Source organism: Ischnura elegans, chromosome 9 (genome assembly GCF_921293095.1).
Source record: "Ischnura elegans chromosome 9, ioIscEleg1.1, whole genome shotgun sequence".
Taxonomy (NCBI): domain Eukaryota; kingdom Metazoa; phylum Arthropoda; class Insecta; order Odonata; family Coenagrionidae; genus Ischnura; species Ischnura elegans.
The window spans coordinates 27196172-27223665 of record NC_060254.1 but is presented as its reverse complement, the minus strand read 5'-3'; the positions used below and the strand labels follow the sequence as shown (position 1 = coordinate 27223665).

General features: G+C 35.0%; 1 protein-coding gene across 2 annotated transcripts in view; it reads right to left on the bottom strand.

The window, feature by feature from the left end:
- LOC124165338 (adipokinetic hormone/corazonin-related peptide receptor variant I-like) overlaps positions 1–24823 on the bottom strand; it is a 60930-nt gene extending 36107 nt beyond the window's left edge. For both annotated transcript variants that reach the window (XM_046542695.1, XM_046542696.1), the window contains exon 1: positions 24629–24823. The gene's annotated coding sequence lies outside the window, so the exon portion shown is untranslated. The remainder of the gene's footprint in view (positions 1–24628) is intronic.
- Between the last annotated feature and the right edge of the window lie 2671 nt (positions 24824–27494).

Below are 27494 nucleotides of genomic sequence, written 5' to 3'. Positions count from 1 at the left end.
TTTGCATGGTACGAGGGTCGTTCAATAAGTCCTTAGATTCTCCAATTAAATTGCTCTCTTAGCATCAAAAATTGGTGTTAACCAGAAAGAAGCACTCGTGACTAGTCAGTTGATAAAGTTTCAGCTGTATCCATGCCATAATTTCATTGTTTTTACCGATTGCGGTGAACAACTTTCACTTGTTTGTGAAAATGTATAAAAGGGAGTTTCGTGTGGTGACCGAACACTTGTTTTTGAAAGCGTTAACGTTGAAGGAAATAAAAGCTGTGTTGGATAGAGTTCATGGCACATCAATTTTTGTGTTTGCAACTATTTAAAATTGGGTTGATGAATTTAAACTAGGCCGTACATTAAAAAAAATGAAAATCATTCCGTTTGCATTGGGGAAGTGTCCACCTCCGAAGTGATTGGTAAAATCCTCGCTACGGTTTTATGTGATGGGCGAATCAAAGTGTGCGTTATAGGTAAGGTCACAGGCATATCGCAATGCGCAATTGCTTTTATTTTACAGGAAAATTTGGGTGTGAAAAAAAATCTCGGCAAGATCGCCGCTGCGTTTGCTTGTTTGGTGTAGAATACACACAATCGTGTGGTAAACTCAGAGACTTTTTTGGCGCTCTTCCGTCGCAAACTTGGCGATTTTTCACGTCTATAAATAACTTTTGATGAAATATGGATTCATCACTACACTTCAGAGACGAAAGAACAGGTAAAACAATGGCATTTTGAGGATGAACTGTCACCAAAGCAGCCAAAGATAATGAAATGGGTGTATAATGGCAACGATATATAGGGATGGGTGCGGAATAACCTGCATCCATTACTTGTAAAAAGGAAAATTCGATAACAGGAGAGCATTATGCATCGTTATTGGACCGGTTGATGGTACAAATCAAGAAAAGCGTCCTTATTTGAAGCAGAAAATGTTCTTCCTTCAACAAGATAATGCACGGTTGCACACCAGTTCAGTTGCAATAGCCAAAATTACGGAACTGAAAGTTTCAATTATTACATAATTCACTATATTCACCAGATTTGGCCTCAGTGACTTTTTCTAATCTCAAAACGTTTTAAAGGGTGCTACAGGGGCCGTTCAATAAGGCTTTAGAAAAACGTATAAAAACAAATTATAATTGCAATTTTTTTCGTTTCTCATTATAGTCTAATTTAAGCTCTATAAATTTCTGCATGCATTTTTCCAAGCATTTAAAGCCGTTCAAAAAGTAGAAATTCGTGACATCCTCAAAATAGGCATCAGTTTGGGTGATGACCTCCTTAGACGTAAACCTTTGTCAAGCCATTTGTTCAGGTTTTGAGAGGAGGATTTTACCTATCATTATTTTCAATTTAAATCGTTTTAGTTAAAAATTATCAGCAGCGAAATGAAACATCAATAATTGCCTACATGGAGAAATGGTAAAATATTCTATTTGCGCATGCTTCTAAAGTTTTTGAAGTTGTTTCTTTGAGAGAATTTTGGATTATTGAAAAAAATATTATCGAGAAATTAATCGAAAATTTTGTTTCGAGACAGTTGTGATCCATTAATGTGATTCTTTAATATCTGTGTTAAGGGTAAGCTTGCAAGTTATTTCATATAATAATTGATATTATTTTCCTAATAACGCTTAAGATTCATTGAATACAATATAACCGTTCTATCATCGATGTTAATATAAAAAATATGAAAAAATGTACAGTAAAATATATTTCGATGTAATAGTGGCCCATAAAACAGAATCTGTATGATGCAGCTGCACCTAATTTTAAGCCATTTCCTTGAACGGAAGGGGATCTTTCTACGCAGCTCTGGTCAATGTCATGTTTTTGTTTTTCGAATATCTTTCGACTCTTAGCTTCTACGGCTTATGTGTTGTTTTGGTGTGTCTCAGGAAAAAGCGAGTGTTGTTGAATTGAAGATGAGTTGTTTGAATTGCTGATTTCAAAAGAGGTCCTCTAGTGTGTTCTCCGTGAAAGTGCATGTGTTTCCAGCTGTTGTGTCACGAGGAACGTTTAGTTTCAGGGAACAGACAAAAAAAGGCTATCAACCAATCTTACTAGTATTTTCTATAAATTCTCTGAAAATCCTATTTACCATGTATTACTTTATTGTCATGACATTTTAACATTGAGCAAGTGTTGATTAGAAAACGAAGATGCTATATTCCATAGGTATATAACCCATGCCTTGAGAATACATTTAGATTGCATAATCATTTATTATGCTTAAAAGAAATTGATGAATAAAGACTTATTTTTACTAAAAAAAACTACCCCACTTCCTTCATTAGTTTGATGTCCCAAATGCGATGAAAATGATATGTCATTAATTTCGCAAAACTTTTCCACTTTTCCACAAAAACTTTTCGTCTTAACATGATGGATATGTTCACACGGTCTATCCTTTCACGAAGAAAATTACTATGGATTCGAGCTTCTTTTGGATCTAACAATTTGGTATTGGCACATTTTCTTGATTATTTTTCGTTTTTTGGCTACATTCTCTGTGAGCTATATCACTCACTGTCGGCAATATGTTAATATATTTGTAAAATTAATGAGAGAGAATTTTACTTGATATTTTACTGCTCTGGAGATAAATCGCACTAAACTAATAACTGTATTTTCATTATTTCACATTATTTGCTTTAAATTACCGCCTCGTAACGTCGAATTTATTAATTTAATTCGTCCGTAATGATCATGTAAATTTTCTATAATACTTTAGGCTTACCAAAGAAAAGTTTCTGCTGTACGTACCTAGTCATCTAGTTCTGATCACGCGGTGATCCGTACAGGATCGAAATATCCCCTCCAAAGTAGCTTAATTGACTAAAAGAATACCACGAGAAATCCTCTCCGGCTCAATCCATTGGAAACGTGGGCAGATTTTTTTTCATGCACTTATTAACTTTGCTAAGTGCCCCCGATATTGAGAAAAAACCTGTGTCATCACTAGGTTGATTCATATTTCCATCATTACTTCCGCTATGTGAATGCCTTCAAATAAGATCATCCTAATTTAATCGGAGAGAACTACTAAGTTTTAATATTAGACTGCATTTATTACCCGTTTAGTTAGTCATTTTCATTTCAAAGAAAACTCACAACCTGTCAGAGGGTTTATTTTTCTTAAAAGTGATATTATCCTTTTGTATATAGCTGATGATTTTTATTTTCTGCCTGTAAAAGTGTAACTTTAACGCTGCTTTGTTTATAAAAAAAACTTTCGCGCGGTCATAAACAATTATCCCGGTTAACAAGCCTAAAAATAGTAGGTACTTATATTAGTACAAATAGTTTTTATACTATTTTGACGTAATTGGCAACTTTTGCCTACTCATAGCCCGTAAATATAATTTCTAATAAATTTTTCTAACAGGTTTTAACATTTATGCATTTGCACTTAATTATTTGAAGTTTGATTCTGTTCGCTTCGTTAACGATTCTGCTCCTTGGCACATTTCAATTTTGGCATTTTAATTCTGATTGTCTCATAACTCCACAATTGAAACATTTAATATGTCTAATACCTTTTAGGGGGCATTGATAACAGTTTTATGGTATTTATACAAATTCTCTAATCACCGAAATCTTCACAAAACATGCAAGAGTAGTAGGTTATTTTGGCTTTTTTTTTAACTCAGCACTTCCGAAATACATTTGAATTTTTCCTAGAAACGTGAATTTCTAACATAGGTCTGCTGCGAAAGGAATATTTTTCTTATACACTAGCATGAAAACTCTAACCTATCCTTCAGCGCCAAATTATAATAAGGTCTCAGCTGGACATGTTCTATTTCGAGTCTTAGGTCGTATTACAAAGCTATGACCAGGCGTTTAACGGGGATTTCACCATTCTCCTCCTTTTTAACGGCGTCGTTTCGCCGCACTTAAGCACGATAACACGAAGCTAGATTACAACTCTGCCAACGCAAATCTCAAATGATCTTGAGTGCGTCATCTTGAAGGTCGGTTTCAAAGTGCTCTACAGTAACTCAGTCAATGTTGTCTGGAATTATTTCTTGCTCATTTCTGGCATCTAATGTACTACTGAGGAATATTTAAAAAGCTTCTCTGTCTTTAATAGAATGGGATAGAAGGTTTTCTTAGCTTTTTTCTTACCGACATCCACTGAAATTTCACCTGAATTATGTACCTCTCTTTTCATAGGAAAACCCATATCCCATTCCCCGGCGAATAAATAAACTTCTGTCCCTATCTCTCTTTCCACGTATCTTGGCTTCATTGATATCAAGTAATATGCTATTTATAAATTTCATGTTAATGACAACTTGCAATAAACCGCCACCTCAAATATAGTGGCATTGATTAAAGTTATGCGGATCTCAAAACCTTTAATATTGAGGATTGAATGGCTTTTAAGAAAGATGATTCCTTATTACTTGCGAATTCAATCAATTTCAAATCATTATTATAACAATCATTTCGATAACTTTCCAATCATAAGTAGAAACTAAAATTCACTGTGTTTTAAGTGGCACTCTCTTCACACTTCTCTTAATTTTACCCATCTTTTTTAGTGTTTCTAACTCCCTGAGAGAATAATTAATCATAAGAAATGATGTACCACTTTCCTTAAATCTCATCAAAAAAAACTTGTTTGTGTAACCACATTGTTATGATTTTGAAGTAGTGTGTTGAAGAATGTTGCAAGCAATTTCCATGACATCCTGAAAACGTTAAAATATATTAAGTTACTTCATATTCCTAATAAATAATGCATAAGTGTGTGATAGAACTACTTTTTTCCTTGTAAGTTTTATTCTTGTTCGTCTCTGATGATCGTAAAAACATATGTAACTCTAAGTTTAGATTTTATTTAGGTAAATGGCTTTTTGTATAAATTTAACTTGTTGAAGCTATTTATTTTTGGTGGAGAAAACATTTTTGTAGAGTTTTCCACTATAATTTGGAAAAATACTAACAAGAGGTGTTTCTCAAGAATTGGATTATTTTTTTATGAATTCTAATGGGTAGTATCTCTGTTTTATTGCACAATTCAGGGCAGGAAAAGTAATTGAAAAATAAATGGGCGTTTCGAATTCAAACTACTCGATAATGGTATCACATGGGCCGATATTGGTGATTGAGAAGTGTCACACCATTCGATTTGAGTGTGATTAATGACCTCCTGATTGTCCAATGCACTAAATCCTGCGTAATATAAGTGATGCAACTTCTTCCTCTGACATTTCTTTCAAACATGCCCCAACTTTCATAATTAATTCCTTCGTGGCAGGCGTAACGGTCCGGGAGATTAGGCTCCCAGCTACAAAATATTTTCTCGATAAAGAAAATACTGCTAGTGTTGAACGTTATCAACGGGTGGAATTCGGTTGCATGGACGGAGTTAAAGCAGGAGGCCACGGGGGGTCTTTGCCCTCAATATTTCTACGAGGCTGGAAGCACTTTTTTACTAAGCAGCATTAAATTCCTTTGGTTGTCCATTTCAAAAGGGATTTCCTATGTAGGGTAGTTTCCTTCATCAAAGAAAACGAAAAGTATAGATTGCGATTCGTTACCCACCATTAATGTATTCATAATATACAAATTATTTGGTTTTAGAAATCCCAGTTTAGACGAATGTAAATGGTCAATTTTAACCTCATTTGAAAAAGGCCAGATTTGCGCCCATGCGATGCCGCTCCACGTGACGTCACAGTGACCAAGATTCTATAATAGTAGTCAGGAGTTTTACATCGTCTGAGATTACCAATGCATGCATGAGGCACAGAGCTCAGGGAAATATTTCTTAATAATCACCTATTAAAATTGTCTATAGTCGGAAAGTTTCCTTCGTTTGATGGTGAATTAATAATCCGTATTTAAGCCAAGCGCTACCTGATAGCTGCGTACTCTGCTACCTGCTAGCAGCCTCCATCGTATCGGCGCTCATAGCCTCGCACCAAGGTGGCCTCACACGGCGGAAGCTGGAACCAGAATGACGCGTCACCGGCTTTCCCCAGCATTCATATTTAGCCGTCGCGTTTTCGCGCGCTTGAAAATATTCACTTTTCATTTAATCGTGAAAAATAGAAATCATCATTTAAAAATCTAAAGTCGTGAAAAGCGTACTCCATTAGTAATAATCTTTCGATTTAGGCAATAAAAAAATAATAGGAAACCACCCTATTATTAAAGAGAAGCCTAGTTCCAGCAGGGGACATAACCGTTGTGGTAAGGAAGCAATTCATTAAGTCTTAGGACTTATATTTGGAACACGCTTCCCTATGGTATTGGTACATTGACAATAGCAGCAATAAGTGAAGTATTCAAAATGTGGTGCTGCAGAAGACGTTGATGAAGGATTTATTGTTGCCGAACGCATTACTATCGCATTAGGAAGGATGTATTAGCATCAGATTAAAGTAATGCATGCATTTGAAGAGTAGCCGAAAGGTAGTGGAGAGCAACGTCAAATATCCTGATGAATGGCTCATTAAGAATTGATTTTTATGACTTACAGGTTTTTTTTATTTTCAATAAATACATTACGCAAAATACTCATGCTTATACCTAGTAAAATATATCCCTTTTCTAACTTACCGATATGATTTATCTCCTAGGTAGGTAGACACTTGTATGTTTTGGATAAATCGCACTTCTTATGTGTTCTTTTCTATTTCAAATTATTAATAACTATAAATTAAATTAATATAGTATTTAATTAATAAATTAAATATTTAATTTTCATTTTCTCTATATTTTTACATTTTCTCGTTATAGCTGAGAAAATAAGTGTTGAGGTAAGGAAGAAATTCACTGTAAGACTTACATTAGGACCACGCTTCCTTATGGTACATAGTGAAATAAATTAAATATGTGTTGAAGGATTTAAAACAGATGAATAATCTTAGTGTTTAAAGAGTAGCCAATTGAAGTTAGCGGAAGGCTAACTCAAACCAATATTCTGACGTATGAAAATAACTTACAGCTGGAAAAATTGGTGTTGTGAAGTGTAGGAAGTAATTCATGGTTATCTCACCTCTGTATTTTATCAGCGCTACCACAAATATTATGGAAAGACAAAAATATTTAGGTTTGATGAGTTTTAAACAAATTATTTAGAAAGCAAGTAATATCCTACCTCTAGGTCTGACTGAGCTACGTACTAATGACTTGTGCGATAACTATAATCCGTTACCGCCCAATCTATTGAAAGTAGCAGAGAAAATGAAAGCAAATCGAGTTGCTTAAATGGAATTTAAGATTAGGGAGGATAGGACGGATGGCTTTCCCAAATGTTATTTTTCCTGCTTAATAGCTAGTAAATAATGCATTTAAAGTTGTTTTGTTACACGTTTATCACATACTCTTTGAAATATCTATCGATTATTCCGCAACTATTTTAATTCAACCAACGATCAACCCGTAAGGTGATTTAGATTCGGAAAAAATCTACTTTTGTGTATACATTTACGTTTAACGATATAAGTTTTAACTTAATAAATTATATTATTAAATTATTTAGATTATCCAATAGTAGAAGTTTTGATTTAATTATTTTAATCTCATGAAGTAGATAATATCTTCATTTACGGTTTTTATCCGGGAAAATACTATTTTAGTAATGTTAGACGCCTACCCCACCATCATAACCATTCACGAATTACTTTTATGAATCTAATTCCGGATAGCAGGCGATATCTGATATTTCAGTCATCTTATTTTTGCAAAGTAGAATATTTTGATCAGGAATCTTTTAGAATCAAGATTTGCGATCAGGCATTTATTGTTTGACGCACAAGGAACTTTGAATAAATAATTTTTTGTTACCCTTTCTTTCGCTATGAATGAGGAAGAAGATAAATATTTTAGTCATTCATCGATTTTCACTCTTCATTCTTTTCACTATGATATGTTATCTGAGATCTATGATCATGATGGTGCTAACTTGTACGCAGAAGATGCATCTTGAGAGGCTCGAGTAAAAAAATATCTATTCATTTGTGAAGATTCCGAATCAGTGGGGGATATCATATCACCAGAAATAATTTGAAGAACAGAATCGTAGGATACTTTTGCGTCACTCAATGCCCCCTCACGGAGGTGGATGACTTTACCTTTGCAAAAACTTTTATCATGTTATCTTAGAAAAATAATTGATATTTGAAGGAGGCGACCGACAGCTTAGGTCATTTGCGCAGAAAAATAATTAAATATTCATTTTTTGCAACTTTGCATGCCTGAATAAATTAAATATGTTGCGCGGACTGTAAAAATTTGATAATTACGGAATCCGGAAGTCTTTTTTGCTATTATTGTGTTTACCCTTGCAGAAGCTTTAGATGAATAAATTTTTTACTTTCCTTTATTTTGACGTGAATGAGGATGGGGATAATTATTTTAGTCTTTCAACGTTTTACACACATCCTCTAAATTATAGTCAATTAAGAGAGAGTACACTATTTTATCTATTAGGAAGAGAGAGTACACTTATTATAGCTATTAGGAGAGAAAGAATACGTATAAAATGTATCTAATGTGTGTCTCATGGATCTCCCTTTCCGTCTGAAGTGGTCTGTAGACAGTAGTTACGGGCGGACTGCTCACAGACGGCGATATTATGAAAGCAGAGGGAACTCACGGTGGATTGGTTTGAGCCAGACACTATTGAGTTGAAGAAGGAGGTCGCCTGAACTATTAAAGGAAGGACAAGTCGTGGAATCATCGATGCGAGATCAATTTGAGCTTTAAGATCCGGCTGAAACGAGCTGGCCGATGGAGATTGTCATCTTCGTGTCCGGAAAGTTAATTGTATCATTAGCGATGCTAGCGAAGGGAGAACTGCGGTGAAGGATGCACTGCACTACACAAGAGTGAGAAAACTTATTTCACTGAAGCAGCTGTTCTCCATGTACAACTGCCTTCTAAATTCGAAAATTATCCTTAAAACATCAAGTCAAGGGGATCGGGTTGGTGCGGTGGCTTGAGTGTTGGCTTCCCACCCCGTGGGCTCGGGTTCAAATCCCGGTAGTGGCAGAGAATTTTCAGACTGCCCGATCTCTGCTTGAATGCCATGTGTTGGACATGTCAAGCGCAACACTCCGTCCGTCGGATGGGACGTTAAGCCGTAATCCCTTTGGCGCCTTTCGTTAATAGCAGGCTAATGCCGACGCCAGGTTCTCTCCACTCTTCTTAACTACCATTCCCTCAGGGCGCAAATGACCTGTTAATAAGCTGTTGCAAGTTGATAAATAAGCTGTTGGTCGCCTCCTCCAAATACCATACATCGAGTCAATCACATTTTTGGCACAAAATATATTCTCCGCCAATATATGAAATTGCAGTTTGATGTAATGCGTTGTTAACACGGCCAAGACTTAGCAAAGAGGCGTTAAAGAAGTAACTAGGAGTAAAAGTGCTTGAAATTTGATTTTTAGTACACAGTAGCGGGCCCAGGATAGGGGCAAGGGGGGAGGTGAGGGAACTTGGTGAGTTTCTGGGAGGTAACCTCCCTGCAGGGTCCGAGAGGTGACGAATTTTTGAGATTTTCGAGGTTTGTACCAACACGTTATAAATCTCATAATTAATATTCTTGCCTCATAAATAATTTTCCAAAGAATTAACTTTTTTAACAAACACGTATTTGGTAATTTTTTCTCTCTCTCTTTTTCCTGTATATATTCGAAAACTTGGCAAAATTACCGTTTCATCCTGTGTAAATTGGATACCCTAGGGGGCTTTAGTCCCCCTAGTCCCTCTCTGGACCCGCTACTAAAAGTATAAATATCAAATAGGATGCCATCTACACGAATGCGTTTTCGTTAATGATAACAGCAAGTATGTTTGAATCTACGAAGTTTTTATTTGCTACCAACGACCTATCGCGACGCCTCTCATCATCAGGTACGTCAATAATAGCAGAACCAAATAAAAACTCTGTGGATTATAATATAATCGCTGCTGTAATTATCTCAAAATGGTATTCCCCTAGGTTGCGCCATAGCATATAATTTCATATATAGTTTAATGGTACCTACAAGGTAAATGGTTTGTTGAAGTTGCATATTATTTTAAACCAACAACACATGTAAATATGCACTCTGTGATCAGAAGCATATAAGGAATGTGAAACCAAAAAAATTGTATCATCTTTCAACCCGTGATTTCTTAGTTACGATGGCACAACCCCTGCTTTTACTCTTATTTATTTCACGATGAAGCGTCCTGCAGTGGTTGTCCATTAACCGAACATCCCAAATTTTCTGATAGCGTTGTTACATTCTCTTGATATTCTGATAGAACCTTTCTCTTTGTTCCGAACTTACCTCTTACAGTATGTATTTATATTTTATTGTCCTTAATTTCAAATTTTTGCGAGTTCTCCAAATACGGTGTATTGAGTCGTATTCAGGACGTCGAAATTCTCAGAGAACACATTAAGTTTTTGATAAGAATTAATATGAACTTGCAGTTTTCTGAATTGTGTTATTATCATGGCCGAGACTTGGCAAAGAGACGTTAAAGGGTTACCTAGGAATAAAAATGTAGCATTTGTTTGGAACTTAATTTTTCACGTGCTTCAAAAATTTCGTTTTGATGAACAATCAATGGTACAAATAATTTTATGGGATTTATAAATGTTTCTCGGTAGCCTATTTGAGTGAGGATTATGGCTGCCACCAAATTCATTGCAGCTTTTAGAAATCCTTCTCCCGAAAAAATCATAAATGTTAAATGAGTATCCAAAAACAATGTTGATATTATTGTCCCTAAACTGGAACAAAATCTGATAATGTAATCCTAGCTTAAGGTAATTCATGTCATCAAACCGGAACTAGGAACCGGAACCAGTATGCATAAAAAATGTCAGGCATAAAAATAAAAGAATGTTATTAGAATATACAATCCGGATTAAACACATTACGCATTGTATAATCTTAGGTTTTCCCGTCGTATCATGTAATTTATTATGTATTCTTGATATATTATGTGTTCTTTATATTTTTTCTAAAAATATCATGAAAATTCTAAGTTATCGGATAAATATTATTCGATTTGTAATACATTTTCTGCTAAACCTACCAGTGCACAGGTATATAATATCACCTCGTTCCTGGGCACCAGCAAGGCATTATTTGAATCTAAGAAGGTTTGGTGATAGTATATTGTCTCAAACTATTATTGCGTTTTGTAATGCTGATATTTTTGTTTTCCTCCGCATGAGCAAGCTCATTTATATTTCTTAAAGCAAAAGACATAAAATATTATCTTATTACTAACGAGTTAAAATCAGTATTTATTGTGGAAAAATAACATTTATACCTGGGAAAGTTGAAAACTTTCTAGGGATATTCTCAGCTGCTGAACACCCTGATTAAGTTTATCAGAAACATTCGCCCTTTTCTGTATTATTCCAATACTTACATTTAGGATCTAGTAGGTCACCAGGTCGTAGGTCACCTTCTATTCGATGTACAACTGACACCTAGCGAATACACTTATGTTTTAAGGTCAATATTCATCATGTTGAATTAAATAATGTATGCAAAGATACTCAGTTTTGTTACTTTTTCTGCGTAGCATATTGGGAAAAGTTGACAAACCTTATCGATGCAATAAATTTGCTTTTATTAAATTGCTTACTACTTCCTCTCTCAAATTTTTCCCGCATATTTACACGTGAAATTGGCAAATGACCCATTTTATGAAACTTTGACTAGCGAATACTCTACCAAAGGCCGAAAAAGTTTACACCATACATTAGCTCGTTCGAGTTAACTCATACATATTAACATATCGTGTAAACTGGCTCTAAGGCATGTATCCGTAGACTCAACAATGGCGGGAAACCCGGTAAAGACAGTAATCTTCCTAGAATCGGTGTAACTCTGTGAAATGTTGATGGAAACTCAAGGGGATGGAGAGGTCGCACGTCGAAGGGTGGGGAAAGGATAGGAGGGGCAGGAGGGGGGTAGTTTGGTGCCAAGGGGTGTGAGGGGAGGTTGAGAGGGAGAGGAGGGTTGGGGAGGCCACCACGGCCGCCTGGTCAGCGGGGCAAAAGTCTCCAAAGGTCGCGGCAAAGGCGATAAATCCCATCGGGCATGTATTTTATGTGCATAACGCGACAAATCCAAGGAACCAATGCAGCGTAGAAGGAGTCGACTGGTCAGAGTGCTCGGGGCGCTAGTTTTTCGACTTGCTTTCGCCCGCGTGGGGATCCCGGATGTTGTCCCACTGTTGAATGAATCAGTCACGAAGATAATGAGTGGGAGACGCTCTCTTGATGAACTCAGCGATTCTTTCCAAAGCAATGCATTAATATTGCTCCCCTGTAAGCCTTGGTATTACTGGAAAAGGAAGTGACTTTCCGAGAATAACCAAAACATTAGGGGTGGGGCAGCTAGGCTTAGCTTAAGGCCTTTGTTGAACAATTGAGAATAGATATCCTTGAGAGCGACACGGAGAACATCATCTTTGAGCCCTTTCATGTTTCCAGGTCCGGCAGAAGCGATAAATTAAGAGATGTATTTTGCCGAACGGATAGATGAGGGAATTCGTTTGTTCCCCGCACCATAAAGGACTTTCATAAATGCTAGTCGTAATTTTGTTTGAGGATTTGCAATTTATAGGTAAACGGCTGGTGTTCTAACACCTCCTGCCACACGCCATTTAAGGCAGCTTTCGGGGAAGTATGTTCATGTAGATGCAGATGAACATTACAGGCATTTAGGCGCTGGCCTCGGTGGTGGTTGATTTAAGTCTTTGCCTGCCAAACTAAATATCGCGGGTTCCAGACCCGCTTAGGTGGTTTACTGCTATTCAGATGCCTAGCTGCTGGAAACCCTTAACGAGTTCAACACGAAATGAATACATATTCACCATTTTCTGTATTATCCTAATTCCCTTAAATGAGGATCTCTCAGGCCACCATATTTAGCATGAAAATAATCACAGATTCACTAATATTGTATGCAGTGGCGTAACTAGGAATATACTTTTAGGGGGGATGGGATGGCCTCATGGCCGGGAAATGTTTTGAAAAATGACATGCCTGGAATTAAATTTTTTATATCATTTTGGCCCTAAAAGTTTAACTTTGAGCAGATGCAGTTATTATATGTCAAAACTAGACAATAGTTTTAAACATTTTTTTAATTTCTCTGAGGCTCTGTGGGGGATCTATCCCCTCATCACCCCATAGTTATAGTTACGCCACTGATTGTATGTTCCACAGATATTTTTATCCGTCTGACCCAAGTTTCGTCACTATGCAGTATGCAACTCTCACTGTACACTATCTCCTCCTCATTCACCTATGAGAATGACATAGTATACAGTGTCGTAACCAGGGTCTGACTTAAAATACATTCGTGGAACATGCAATAATAGTGCATCTATGATTATCCTCCAGGTTACACAGTTCCACCAAATATCGTCATCCACCCTTAAGTTAACCATATTTAGCCTTCTATTGGATGAATCTTAAACACAAATAGGATAAACTTATGTTTTAATGTCAAGTTTAACCACACTTGACTAGCTAGTGGATGCAAGGGTTCTCTCTATTAGTGACCATCAGTTGTTAATGGTTGCAAACACTTTCGATTTAAGAGACGAAAATACTCTTTTCTGAGTCATAAATAAATTTTTTTAAATGATTTAAAAAATTCGCGTCCATTTTTTTTATAAAATGCCTTTTTTAAGACTCACGCTTTTAATAATTCATGCATCATTACTCATAGCTAAAGACTTAATGGGATTTACTAAAGATGTGATTTGAGAAGAGCTTTCGTCTTTTCAGCTCTCCGGATACGATGTTCTTATTCAAATTAACTTTAGGAGGTTTATTTTTCCAATTTTACTATCTGAGCTAAATTTAATATCCCTTGAAAATGACCACCAGTTACATTACATGTATTTTACTTTATTTCCAAATCGATTGCAGTCTTTGTCCGAATTTTTCCGATAATTTTGAAATTTTACTTGAGAAAACACCTAAACCTACTGTCATTTATGTTTTATGATCGGAGTGGTTTGTATCGATACATTTTTCCGTTACGTTGGACCAATCTATTCGAAAGTATAAATGCATTTTCCGTAGTATATATTGAGACTGAAGCTTCTATATAGAATTTACGTGTCCATTTTTATTGATTAAGAGCCTTTTTTTGAAGACTTGTGTGAGACCATTATTCACTAGAACTTTGAGTGATAACCAGGATGTTATGCAATAAATAATCTTTTCAAATAGGCTGATTAATTTTTACATACCACGTAAAAATACGTATAAATTATTTTTTTACTAACACGATACCGAAAAGTATTCATTTCTTCAGGATTTTGAGGGAATAAAAAGTGATGAAGTTACCAACTCTGTCGATAAAGTTCCCATCTCTTAAAAATATAAACAACCGTAAAACAATGCTAAGAAAATCGTTCTTAGGCAGTACAGGAGAGAAGTTATAGAGAGGGATGCGGAGTATTTTTCTTTTGTCTACTCTTAATTACTTCGTGCCTAAGAAATCACTTTAGTGAACCAATGGACTGAATGATTATAATTTGTTCCTAAAACGCTTTACTACCAAGTATTCCTATAGATCTCTTAAGTAGTGGTGTATGTGTCTTTTAGGAAAGCTCTTCAGTTTACGCAATTTGTGGATCAAAGTACACCAGGAAAATAAAACCGTACTGATACAATGGATGCATGAAAATTCATTGATGCGATTTTTTTCCCGTTTCAACATGTGACTGCCTTGACCCCGTAGCACATTTATTGGGAAAATACACGAGTTAAGCGCATGCTGAATCAGAAAAGAAAATTATAAGCCATTTCGCCAAGGAATATCCCAGTCTAAACATATTTTACCCAGATAAAAAAAGACAGGAGTCATTAATCAAGTATACAGGAATCTACTCAAGTTCAACTTTCTATCATCTTATATGACAGAGAGGTTTTACGAGGTTCATTAATGCTCTGGCGAATTTATTTTGGCGGGACGATTGACTTTGGAGTGAGAATGCCCACTTACACATAAACAAAAATACAATAAAATAAAATTTTGGTATAGATAAAAGTGTAAACCGCAGCTATAATTATTTTTACAGAGTTCATCTACATTAGTAGGTTTTCGTTGGTTGAGCTACTAGTAAACTTAAATTTTTACGATTACGTAAGATATTTGAGTCATAATTCAAGTGGAAATAATTTCATTAAATATTGTCTGAATCAGCGTAGTTATGATTTCAGTTTAAGTTGCCAATATGCCCTCAAAGAAATTCTTTTGTATTTCTAGGAGAAGTTTTGCGCAAATAGTGACAAAAATATGTATCTACATATTCTAAACACAAAAGTAAATTCTATGATGTCTCGTTTTGCTCATGTCTCCAGGAGAAATCTGCAGTAGGGATTAAAACTTTCTAATTTTAATCTTTAGGATTTATAGTGGTTGAAAGTCAAGTGCTAATAAGGAAAATAATACTAAATAACAATAAAAACAATTATTCGTCAAATGCATGGAGTTCTGTTAATTTCAAATTACAGTCAGGAATCTATATTCTAATTCTCATTGATGTCACGGTAAATTTAAGATTCAAATTTATTTCCATGCTCTACAGAAGCAAAACCTAAGTTTTTAGAGTGAATGCATCGTAAAGAGCAAATTTAGTCATGAATTTCAACTCTATTAATGAGAAAGGAAATACCTAAATTTTATTATGGATAACATTTTTTTATTTACCTTTGCGGTTGCATTTACTTTAGAGAGGATTGTTGTGTTGTTAATTTTTTTTCATCTTTCTAGTAAAACTATAGAAATCTAACGAAACAAATTGCGAAATCGTTCGAAAAAATATATTCTTACGGCCTCTTTCTCTATATAGCCGCATATAGAACTGATTCTTCCGCCACAGAATGTTTAGTCTTTCCCGGTTTATGCGCGCTGAGTCTTCGATTTTAATCGCAAATGGTGGGAAAGAATAGTTCCTGGATAAGGACCACATTCACTGTGGTATCAGTCTGACTGCTTCTATTACTGATAAATTTACTCAAAGACTGGTTTTCAGCTTAAACTCAGCCTTTGAACTTTCCAATCGAATTATTTTTGCGTTAATTTCTCAGTATGAGAGAAATTATAAAATATCCCATAAAATATTAAGGCATTAGTAGCAATTCAACCCTTGCATTGTATGTTTATCACTACAAAATTATGATTAATTTTACGTAGCCAAATAAAATTGTTAATGTGAAAATAAAATTACATTTTTACAATTACCTTACCTAATTTAATATTGTCTTCAGTTTCCGAGGATCGTAAAGACTACTATTGTTAGAAAATTTGCTATAAAAAGACTCTTGCGTCTGCGTCATATCCTTTGATAATAAAGACGTAAAACGCAAAATAACATTCTAAAGTGGATTTATACGAAGAAGTTACCTTCTACAGCCGCACTGAATATGCATATTCTCATTAAATATCACTGATTTAATGAGGTGTGAAATAATGGAAGCCTAAATTCACTATTTTTTGTTTTTTTTAATATTGTAGGGACTACGTATAAGAATAAATACAGTTCATAGAAAAACAAAATGGTCTCATGGAGGAAGTAGCATTGGGGAGTAAATATGGCAATCGAGAAGGAAAGTACGATTTGCACATTAAACTTTGTTACTGCCATGACCCAATCATTTAACTCATTTGTCCTTCGCATTATTTTCCCCGTGGACTATTATGTTCTCCATCTTTACTCTCTGACCTTTTTTCAAATGATGCATGTGAACATGCAAACAGCATTATTTCCAGATATATTAATTCAGTTCTTCTAACTAATATCTTAATTTCTAGGAGGAAAACGTAGTTACTGAAGATATGTATACCGAAACTGGGATCGGTTTTAAAGAGAAAATAGGGTTTTGGGATTTTTCGATTGAAATTGACTCAAATGTTATAAGAAAGGAGAGAAAATTGAGAAGAAGAAAAATTATTTCGCTATGGAAAATATTAATAGCAATTAAACCCTTTTATTTTAAGATTACCATTACATAATTTTACCTAAGATTACTTTTTGCTAGCTAAAGAAAAATTTCAATGCGATAATAAAATAAAATCATTCAATTCATTGATCATAGGCTGATTCATTGATTTAAGAAATTTTTTCCGCAAAGTGGAGAAAAAGCCTCTAGGAAAATGGCCTAATCCCAAAAAAAACATTTCCTATAATTCTGACGTTAATCGAATGCCCGGTTTAGGAGATATTTTTCATTGATCAGTATTCCGATTTTCCATTTTTAGGACGTTTTCATCTAATACTCTAATTTAATCATTCCCCTCAAAAAGAGTACGGCTCCAGTACAAGAAACGAGAGTAAGAAGAAGACATGTTAGTTTGGTTCAGTTAGATAAGTGGCTCGATGTAGTTCGCTCATACATCTCTAGTAATTCTTGGAAGTTACAGCCTTGCTAAACTTTTTTAGTCTACCAGGTTTTATCGGACTAAAAGTCGACTGAAATATTTAATAATACACAAGGCACAAGTTCCGTGGCTACTTATCGCGTACAGGTTCTATATTTTTATTTATCTATTCTTAAACTGTTGTGGCAAGCTTATATCTTTCAATGAATCGTAGATCTATCTCGATATTCTAAAAGGTTAATGCTAATCAAATAAACGAGCTTGAACGTTCAAGGATTTTTATGCAATGTTGACGATTTGTAGTATTTCTTCGTGAACATTAAACCCAGATCGTACTAGTATTGTCACTGATAATTGCGTCTTATTTATGGCATCAAAACAATTCGTTCGTTTGGGACTGGGAGAGGATTCCATTGATTTCTTGGACAACTCATAGGAGGTCCTTCTGCCCACTGTGACCTTTTTGATGGGATGAAGATTGGAAATGTGGCACTCAAGAGTGACAAACAAGTCTTTTTTCCATTTTGAAGTTTATCAGAGAGGGCAGTAGCCAATTGTGGAGGCAACTCCACATCCTTGCGGTGATTTTGAACTATTTTTTTATGGATGCTAGCATTCATTGACCTTTTAAATGTGGCACAATACCACAATCTAAAAAAATAGTAGATATAATAAATAAATTTTGCTTAAAATATTCTTCCGACTAAATGTTTCCCAATTTTAATGGAATGCATCCTCTTATACTAACGAAAAATGTTCTATTCAAGCATTCCATTAAAATTATCCCAAAAATATTTTAATATATGAAAGGTAACTCTCCCACTATCTACAGAGTTCATTATTAAATTTCCCTAACTTTTATGATGAAAAAATATGCCTACTGCGGTAATATGGTGCATTTGAATTTTTTTTTTGGTATAGGAATTCATATTTAAGTGTGAGCTTGTAGGTATTTACATAATCTTCTTTTCAGCGTCTTCTTAATTTCTGTATAAACCATAGATTGAATCAATTAACGCGCTACATTATTGTACAGTGTAGTTTTCTAGTAGCAAAATCTAGTATTCACCCTCGGGATCAAGACCACGAGAATAAGGCAGAATACCCCAGAAAATTATTTCATGGATTGATAGCTGGAAAATTATTTTTATGTTCACAGTATTTTTTGCGGAATTTGTTGGATTTTAAAATATCATGCGTATTTTCCACTGAAGCGTAACAAAATATCAGTCACTTTTAGTTTATCCCGCTCCAATGCCCCCATACCTTCCCCAGCTATCCCATTTACAATGTAATTTTTCCCTTTCGCCCGTTTATTCAAAGCTATATAGTCAAATCTTTATGAAAATTTCATCGATAAACGAAGTCTTCCCACTTTTTTATTATTCAGTTCTTTTCATTTTAAAATTGTTTTTAAGTATTAATATTCTTGTATAACGACCAAGAGTTATACATCTGGATTTTACAAAGTCCAAGTGACATACACGTTTGATTTTTGATTATTCTCTTAGCTTAGCCATGATTATCTTCACCAGAGAGAAGAGTGGCCATTGATATCAGAAAAGGAAAGTAGTGTTTCGGTATTATAATTTAACGTTTCACGGTCTTGGGTGGGTCAGAAACGCTTAAGAGTACATAAGTGGTCCATAGCCACTGTAGGAGACTCCAGTCGCCGTTTGGTGTAGATAGCAGCATCCTTAATGTTCATGAATATTAAAAGAAAGGAGAGCAATTGAAAGTGGAGATTGAGGGCGCTAAGGAGCTGCTTTGTGCGTTTAGAACCGACATTTTTGTTCATATTTTCTGAGAAACTTCGAAATAAGAATAGAATTTTCAGCTTCACTTGAGAATCACCGTACCATGCAATTTTTAATGTTTCTCCTTTTATAAGAGAATATATGAATATGCTAATAGCATAAAAGGTTGCTAGTAACCTACGTATGGTTTATTTTTATCATCTTATTGTCTCAAAATTACAGCAGATGGTACATTAGTTATCTTACAAAGCAACGATCATAATGCAATTGAAATTATACCACATATAATATCTGCTATTTTTCTGTATCTAGAGAAACTGTCTTGTTATAGCCCACAGATATTTACGGATTTTTTATAATAATAATATATTTATTCCACATTATGGTAGATGAAATTTTAACAGCTTACTTAAGCATGATTTTTTACAAGGTGGAATATAGGCACCCCTGTGGTAAGGACCAGTGTTGGGGTTGCCACCTCTTAAATTAGCAAACTGACAGCTGGCTGATGCGGCAAAAACAAAAGAATATACCTTAACTAATTAGTCAAAGTACGCTTTTCTGTAACGTGTGTTCCTTTGAGAATATTGTGAAGGATTGAAACATAAAAACAAATGAAAACAAATGCATTAATTACCATTATACATAGAAATATTCCATACACTGTACATAAATCAGACTAATGACATACAATGTTAAAATAATGTACAAAGATAATATTTACAAGTATTATATTCTCTTACTCTACTCTTCTCTTCAATATTGTTTATGGAGAACAACCATATTTTCAATTCACGTAAAAATAACGTGAAGGACTATATAAAGGTGATATGAAATGCCAGAAGGTTAAACATCTTAGTTGCACAATATGACTAAGACCTTCTAAAAGCTTCGTTATTCGGTTTTGGAATAGGTACTCTATTCCTTGGCCTCAAGGCATAGTAGGAAATATTTACATAGCCAGTGACATTTCCGCCTCTGATATAAAACATGCGTCTATAAACATATAAATACCTCAGGGGTAAAATACCCAGTAATTTAAATAATGGATAAGAAGCGTCCATAACTATTATTTTTTATTATTTTTAACTATTAATTTACAAAAAGTAAGCAATGTAAAGCCTTAAACCAATCCTTCGAACAACCACGCAAAATATGTATTCTTTAGTTCACATGCAGCATAAATATTTAGTAAATTAGATGTTTTGTTTCATATAATAAGGAGTCCACAAATACCATACCGTACCCGGAAGACTTTTTTCCTCTTGTGAAAAGAAATTTTCAATTGCAACGGTTTGAAAAGTGTAGTTGTGTTCGACTGATATCAGCGGGGAAAAATAAAATGAGAATATTTGAAATATTATTTACATTTTCAAGGAATTCTTAAAGTACTTTCTAATTTTCTTAGTTAGGGACATTCTTGTAGATGTGGTGAACTTCATTGTGGTTTTTGTATCCATATTTTATCTATATTTCACAATACTGACCAGTTTCTACATTAAAATGGCCCTTTCTACATTAAATACTTAGTTGTCATATTTATGGAATGGAGCAAATGTTTTAAAGAAATATGAATATTTACAGATTTTAAAAGTGTGGAGCACAAGAAGATTATCCTTTTTTTTTCTCCCAAGCAGTGGCGCCGACTCCATGGGGGGTGAGGGGGGCCGAGCCCCCTCAAAATTTCGTTATGGGCGTGAGGAAAAAATGTGTAAGGCTTCTCGTTTTTCCCCGGAGTGTCCAGATATCGAAATTCGAGTTATCGGGGTTCTAATATTGATCCTACGATACTTCTAAAATGCTTTAAAAAACTGTAAACCCACTACTTATAAAATTTCCCGGGGCAAGATCCCCGGTTTGGGCCCCCCCCCCCCCCCCCAATATTTTTTGTAAGCCGGCATCCCTGCTCGCGAGACACAAGTCTATATCTGTTTATCTGAAATATCTAATAAAATCCGAAACATACACTCCAGTATGGAGGTGACAAGAAGTTTCCATCTCCGATCACCCTTCACTTGTATGTCATGTCGGCACTCTTACTTTAACCGATTGTTTCAATCCTCTCTTGTGATATCGTGTGACAAATCATCCCAGAAGCAATATAAATTCACTCAAGGCATGGAATTTCATAATTGACCTCATTCTACTTTTTCTCATTATTATAACTCATTATATATTTATTATATAGAATATTTTATAACATATATACTCATTATTATAACGTATTATCCTTAAATTAATTTATTTCGACACAAAGGATTTTCTTTTGTTTACGGAAATTAATTAATTGCAAAGTTGCCCAAAACATTAGTTATATATGTATTACCAAAATTTCATCTGTTCGCCGTAAGAACCGCAATGAATTCGCAATTAAATCATTGAACTATCGATTGTTTAAATTTTTAAATTTCAGGTCTTTAAGTCGTAGTGATGTCCGAATGTGATCGTTGCTCCTTTGTTTCTGGATGTCTTTCAAATTAATATCTTTTTTATATAACATTCCACTCTGCATTTGGATTGTAATTGTCATCGATTCCCATTTATCAGTGGTCTCTCTACAAAAATGTTGTTTTTAATAGACAAAGGAAGCACTCCCGTGCCGTTCTAAACTTTAGCCTTAAAATCCTTCGGCATGATTTAGTGCATTTTTCATCGAAAACAATTAATTACATTGGTATATAAAAGAATCTTCGTTGCATTACAGTTAGTGCGTTATTTATAGCAAAATTACATAGAATCAAAAAGACTGCTATGTGCGAAATTTCAGAGGACTTAAACATTTTTTGCTATCAATTTTTAGGGGTTTCGGATCGTAAAAATATTTCTCATGACGCGTGAAACTGCCAACGCGTTGATGCGACATCTGCCAATCGAAAAGGCTTGAAATATCGCAGTCTTTCAAGTCGCTTATGGCTTATAATTGAAATATCGCATTTCATGCGTTTGACGTCTTGTCGCTATTAAAATTTTCACTTTATTTTTCTTTTACATATGTGCGGATTGTAAAGGAAATGTTGAACCTCATCATCATCATCATCATCACTGGTCAACAATCCTAGGATTGGCTTGACGCAGCTCTCCACTCAGTTCTCCTAATGTTGAACCTATTCGCAAGAATTGCTTAACTCTAAATGTACTAAAAATTATTTTTATATCATTAAAAAAATTAAGTTTGAAGTTCTGAGATCATCTAACTTATACTCGTTTCATGGCTTTATCTTTGCTCAATTTCATAACGAGATTACACTGTTTCAGACTGCATATACCTCATCGCACTTACCTATTCTAAAAGCTAATCTTTCTCCAAGTCGCGGGGAACATATGTAATGATAAATTCTTTAGGATAAAATCAAAACTCATCGCACTGTATAAATTGCGTCTTTTCGCAGCAATAAGTTGCTGTTTATTGCTAACTACAATAGTGTCGTCAAAATTTCAGTGTCTTCAAATAATTTCTTACAAGGCCTTAACTATGATAGAATACGTACCTCAATTGAATATCGCTGATTACTTGATACATTAAATGTTAAAGGTCAAAATTTGTAATAATTACTATAACTTAATGCTGCAGCAAAAATGTTGGAGAACAATTTTCGAAAAATAAAAAGAAAATTACGATTTCCCTTTAAAAATTATAGCGTTATATTTTTAATTAGTACGCGAAACTAGAAAAATCTCATATAATTTTAGAAATTCTCCTGAAACTCAAGATTAAAAATATTTTATGGAAATTGTCTTGTCCGATAAATGGTTTGATTTGCTTTGGCTATTGGAAAAGGAAAATGCAGTCGAGGTCTTGAGAGAAATGTAGGCAACGGGAGAAACCTGGTATTGACAGAGTAGCCGGCTTTTGGCAAAAGGCGCCACGGCTTAACGGATGGAGAGCCTATCAAGCATCGATATTTCCAACACGAATCATCTCAGCCACTCCTGAGAATAGACTTCATTACCTTTGGATTTGAATTAAACACTAAAAAAATATTCTGGAGGTTTCCGAATGAATATTTGATTTTGCATATTTTTAGCTTTTTAATTCTACCTGTTTATAATAATAAATTAATTATTTGTCATCCCCACCAGGGTATGTTTATTCTATTTGTGATTTGTTTAAACGAGATTACTGCATCATATCCCTAAAAATAATATTTAACTTTGAGATATTTTATATCTTCTTAATATCTTCAAAATATCTTAATAATAACATTAACATAATAATAACATTAAGATATTTTGAAGCCATGTATTGAATTAAAAGAAATAGGAAAGAATGCATGGCTTCAAATTTTTTATATTCTTTCTTTTTCTTTAATTGCAATTATGAAGAAAATAAATGAATTTCGAATGAATATTTGATTTTTCATATTTTTAGCTTTATAATTCCACCTTTTTCTTATAATAAATTAATTTAGTTTTTATCAGCCGACGACCAGGACATGTTCATTTTATTTTTCATGTTTTCTGAACGAGGATGCTTCTTCTAAACTATGAAAACGATGGACATTTTGAAGCCATGTTTTCTTTCCTTTTTCTTTTATTTCAATTAAAAAGAAAGTAACTTAACGATGTTTTGCTGAAGAAATACTAAAGTTTTGAAAAATAATAGGACTTGACGGCTTTGGTGTTATTTCAATCTGTTGTAGAGCGTGAAGATTCCTTTTTTTAACTCAGCACGCGTACTACTTCGTCATTTTGACGTAAGCATCCTCTGCCATTAGATGTTATTCAAGCCACCCATTGGAACTATCACCATGATAAACTATTCGAAAACTTTCGCAAACTGCTATAAATTCTCGTCTGCTTCCATAAGTAGCATTTTTTTATAATGGAGCAATTAGATCCATGTTTAAAGTAAATCGTAAGGATTTGAAACTTGGGGAATGAATTCTTCCGTGTGCTACGCAGCAAGAATTTACATGCAGTTATTTAGTGGTTCCGAGAACTCTGAATGATTCTGAATAATTGCATATCATATATGAATGATTTTTATAAAATAAAACTATAAAGTGAATGAATATTAAATTATTACTGATAATATCAGTGAATCCAGGTATGAAAATTTATACAAGCTGAATTTTCCTCGGGCTGTTGATATATGTAAACTATTTCTTATTTCATAGTTTATTTAATTCTTCAAAAGGTTTTTATTTGAAAAATTGTCGAGATAGCTATAAAAGTTACCTTTCATAAATTTTTAGCAAATGAAAGTCTTTATGAATGTCTTGCTGTCCCTTACTGAGAAATAAAAACCATACTTTGCCAAAAAATATAATAACGTCGTACGTAAAACAAGAGTTTTTTTACTAGTGTGACGTTTTTGTAATGTGTTTTTGATCGTGAATGTTCTTTTTAACGCCTAATGTGTAATTATCCGTTATTAACGAAAGCGTATTGTTTTATATGATTGGATTCTTCGGATAAACACTATTCTGCACCACATTCATATTCTATGCTACTCTTCACAAGGAGAAATTATGCTCTGAATTTTCCACCCACCTCGCTATGCTGGCGGCCGTCTTTTCAAGGTATTAATCACGTGATGCACAGGAATGGGCTGCAACTCAATCCTTGAAGTGTGCGGGTTCTCTACCTAGTTGCTCTCGAACTGCGGGTGATGGCTGTCTGAAAATCTTCCTCGGCGGGTGAATCCATGTGGGATGTTGCACTAGCAAGAACACTCTCCTCATTCGCTTATAAGATCGAGACTGAAGCATGCTTTCCGCGCGGGAACGATTTAGGAATAAGTGTGCCTCCGCGCATGGGTCACTGCGCAGGTCGGGGAAAGGGTTGATTGTCACACTCACGATTGCTTTAGTCGCGGCAGCTCTCAAAACAGGTGGTGGGACTTCGAACTGTTTATGCCGCACAATATTTGTATCGTCTAGGGATGCTTTGGGTGACTACATTCCAAGAGATGGAAAATAATGCTCCATCCCATATGAGAGGAGAACGCTGGAACTAAATGGCGAGCACTTTACGATTGAAATCTTGTTCGCAACAACTTGAATGGACAAAACTTTTACGTGTCATGTAATGAGAAGTGTCTGAGAAGAGTCTACTGTGTCGCATCTACTGGGAGCAGTTAAATTTTTCTTTAAATTTTAATTCGTGAAGAAAATATTCCATATCTCGTGAAAAAAGCCTGGATCAAGAGAGATGTTTTAGATAAATTCATCTTGTGTCAACAATCAGTGGATTGATGAACTTTCCATTCTATTCGGGTTTCTTCACCGCGTTTTTCCAAAATTTTACCTTCGACCTGAAGACGCCGAGTGTAATTTCGGCGAAACTGTTGTCTTCAAAATACAACAAACGCGGTGAAGAAACCCGAATAGAATGGAAAGTTCATCAAACCAACGCCGCGAAAATCTTCGAACCTACAATCAGTGGATTGGTTTGACGCTACTCCACACTCCGTACTACCTGTTGTCATGTTCATCTTTGAATATATCTTCTTTGAATTACTTGTTGAATGCAATGCATTCTGGGCCTTTATTTGCCTGTTTCCGTCCACTTGTCCTTCTACGATAGTCTTCATCATCTTCGTGCCTAATCGTCTGGCCGATTAAATTGTCCGATCTAATAGGGTACTTTCCTTCATCAAAGAAAACGAAAGGCATTGATTGCGATTCGTTACCCACCATTAGTGTATTCATAAAATACAAATTATTTATTTTTAGAAATACCGGTTTAGACGAATGGCAAGGGTCAATTTTATCGTCATTTGAAAAAGGCCAGATTGGCGCCCATGCGATTCCACTCCACGTGACGTCACAGGGACCTAGATGCTATACGAGTAGATAGGAGTTTTATATCGTCTGAGCTTACCAATGCATGCATGAGGCACAGAGCTCAGGGAAACATCTCTTAAAAATCACCTATTAAAACTGCCTATGGTCGGAAAGTTTCCTTCGTTTGATAAGGCATTAATAATCCTTATTTAAGCCAAGCGCTCCCTGCTAGCAGCCTGCATCGTATCAGCGCTCAAAGCCTCGCCCCAAGGTCACCTCACTCGGCGGCAGCGGGAACCAGAATGTCATCACACGGGCTTTTCCCAGCATTCATATTTTGCCGTCGCATTTTCGCGCTTGAAATTTTCACTCTTCATTTGATCGCGAAAAATAGATATCGTCATTTAAAATCTAAAAGCGTGAAATGCGTACTCCAGGAGTAATAATCTTTCGATTTAGGCAATAAAAAATAATAGGAAACCACCCTATTCTCTTATAGTTTATAGGAGTATTCTCTTTTTTCCCGCTATTCTCAGCACTCTCTCATTATTTACTCTGTCTGTCCATTTCATCTTCATCATTCCTCTATTTCACCACGTTTCGAATGCTTTCATTTTTCACTTTTCTGCCAATTCTTACGTCAATGCCTCGTTACCATGGTGGAACAAGCTTCAAATGTAGCATCTAATTTATTGTCTCTCATTAATAATCCTGTGGACTGGATATCCAACAACGGATATTCTGAACCGCTCCAATACTCTGATTTATCAGTTTCCAAGACATTTCTGCAGAGGTCCATTGCGCTAGGTGATTAAAAAAATCTCTAGGATATTTATCTGCATTGGCAGCCATCTAAAACTCTCGGCAGTTGTCTAAAATGGATGTCACGTTTGATGCGTGGTATTAGCTGTTAATAGAGCGTTTAAAAAAAAGTCCTCGACTTTTTTAAAACGTTCACTTTTCAATGTTTAACTGATCTTCATGATTTTTCTCAAATTTAATTCGAAATTGCCTTTATTGGCGAGTTCTTAGGACATTTTTGGTGAGCAGAGACTTTGCCGGAAAAATTGTCCTTTCAAGCACTTCCTGTCAAAATGACAGGAAATTATTCTAAATTACGCTTAGGCGACCACTTATTCTAGACATAATGGAGACAAATTGTGTTTTTTCAACTGGTAGGCACTCCATGGGGCTGAGGGAATACTGAAAAAATTCATGTTTACTTAACTTGCTATTACACAAATAAAAATATTTTAATTCACCTGTGAAGGAAAAGAATATGTTCTGGAAGTTTGAGGCCACTCCAATGCATAGTAAGCCTGTATAAAGAACTAACTACTGTATTTTTTTATTTTGAGTTATGGCCTTTACTTCATCCGAGTACATTTCTTCTCATTAGCAGGAAAATGAGAACTACTTGAACTCGTGGTTGAAAAAATTTATCGTCTGTACTTTTTTATTTGGAGTATTCCAACTCCCATGTGAAATATTCTGTTATATCATCAAGGGCGTTCCTAGGATCAAAACTGGGGGGGCAAGCCATTGTTGTTCAAGTTGTAGGTAAGATTTAAGCATGGAAAAGGTGAATGAAATCAACATTTTGAGGAAACTGCAACAGGTCTTTATTAGTT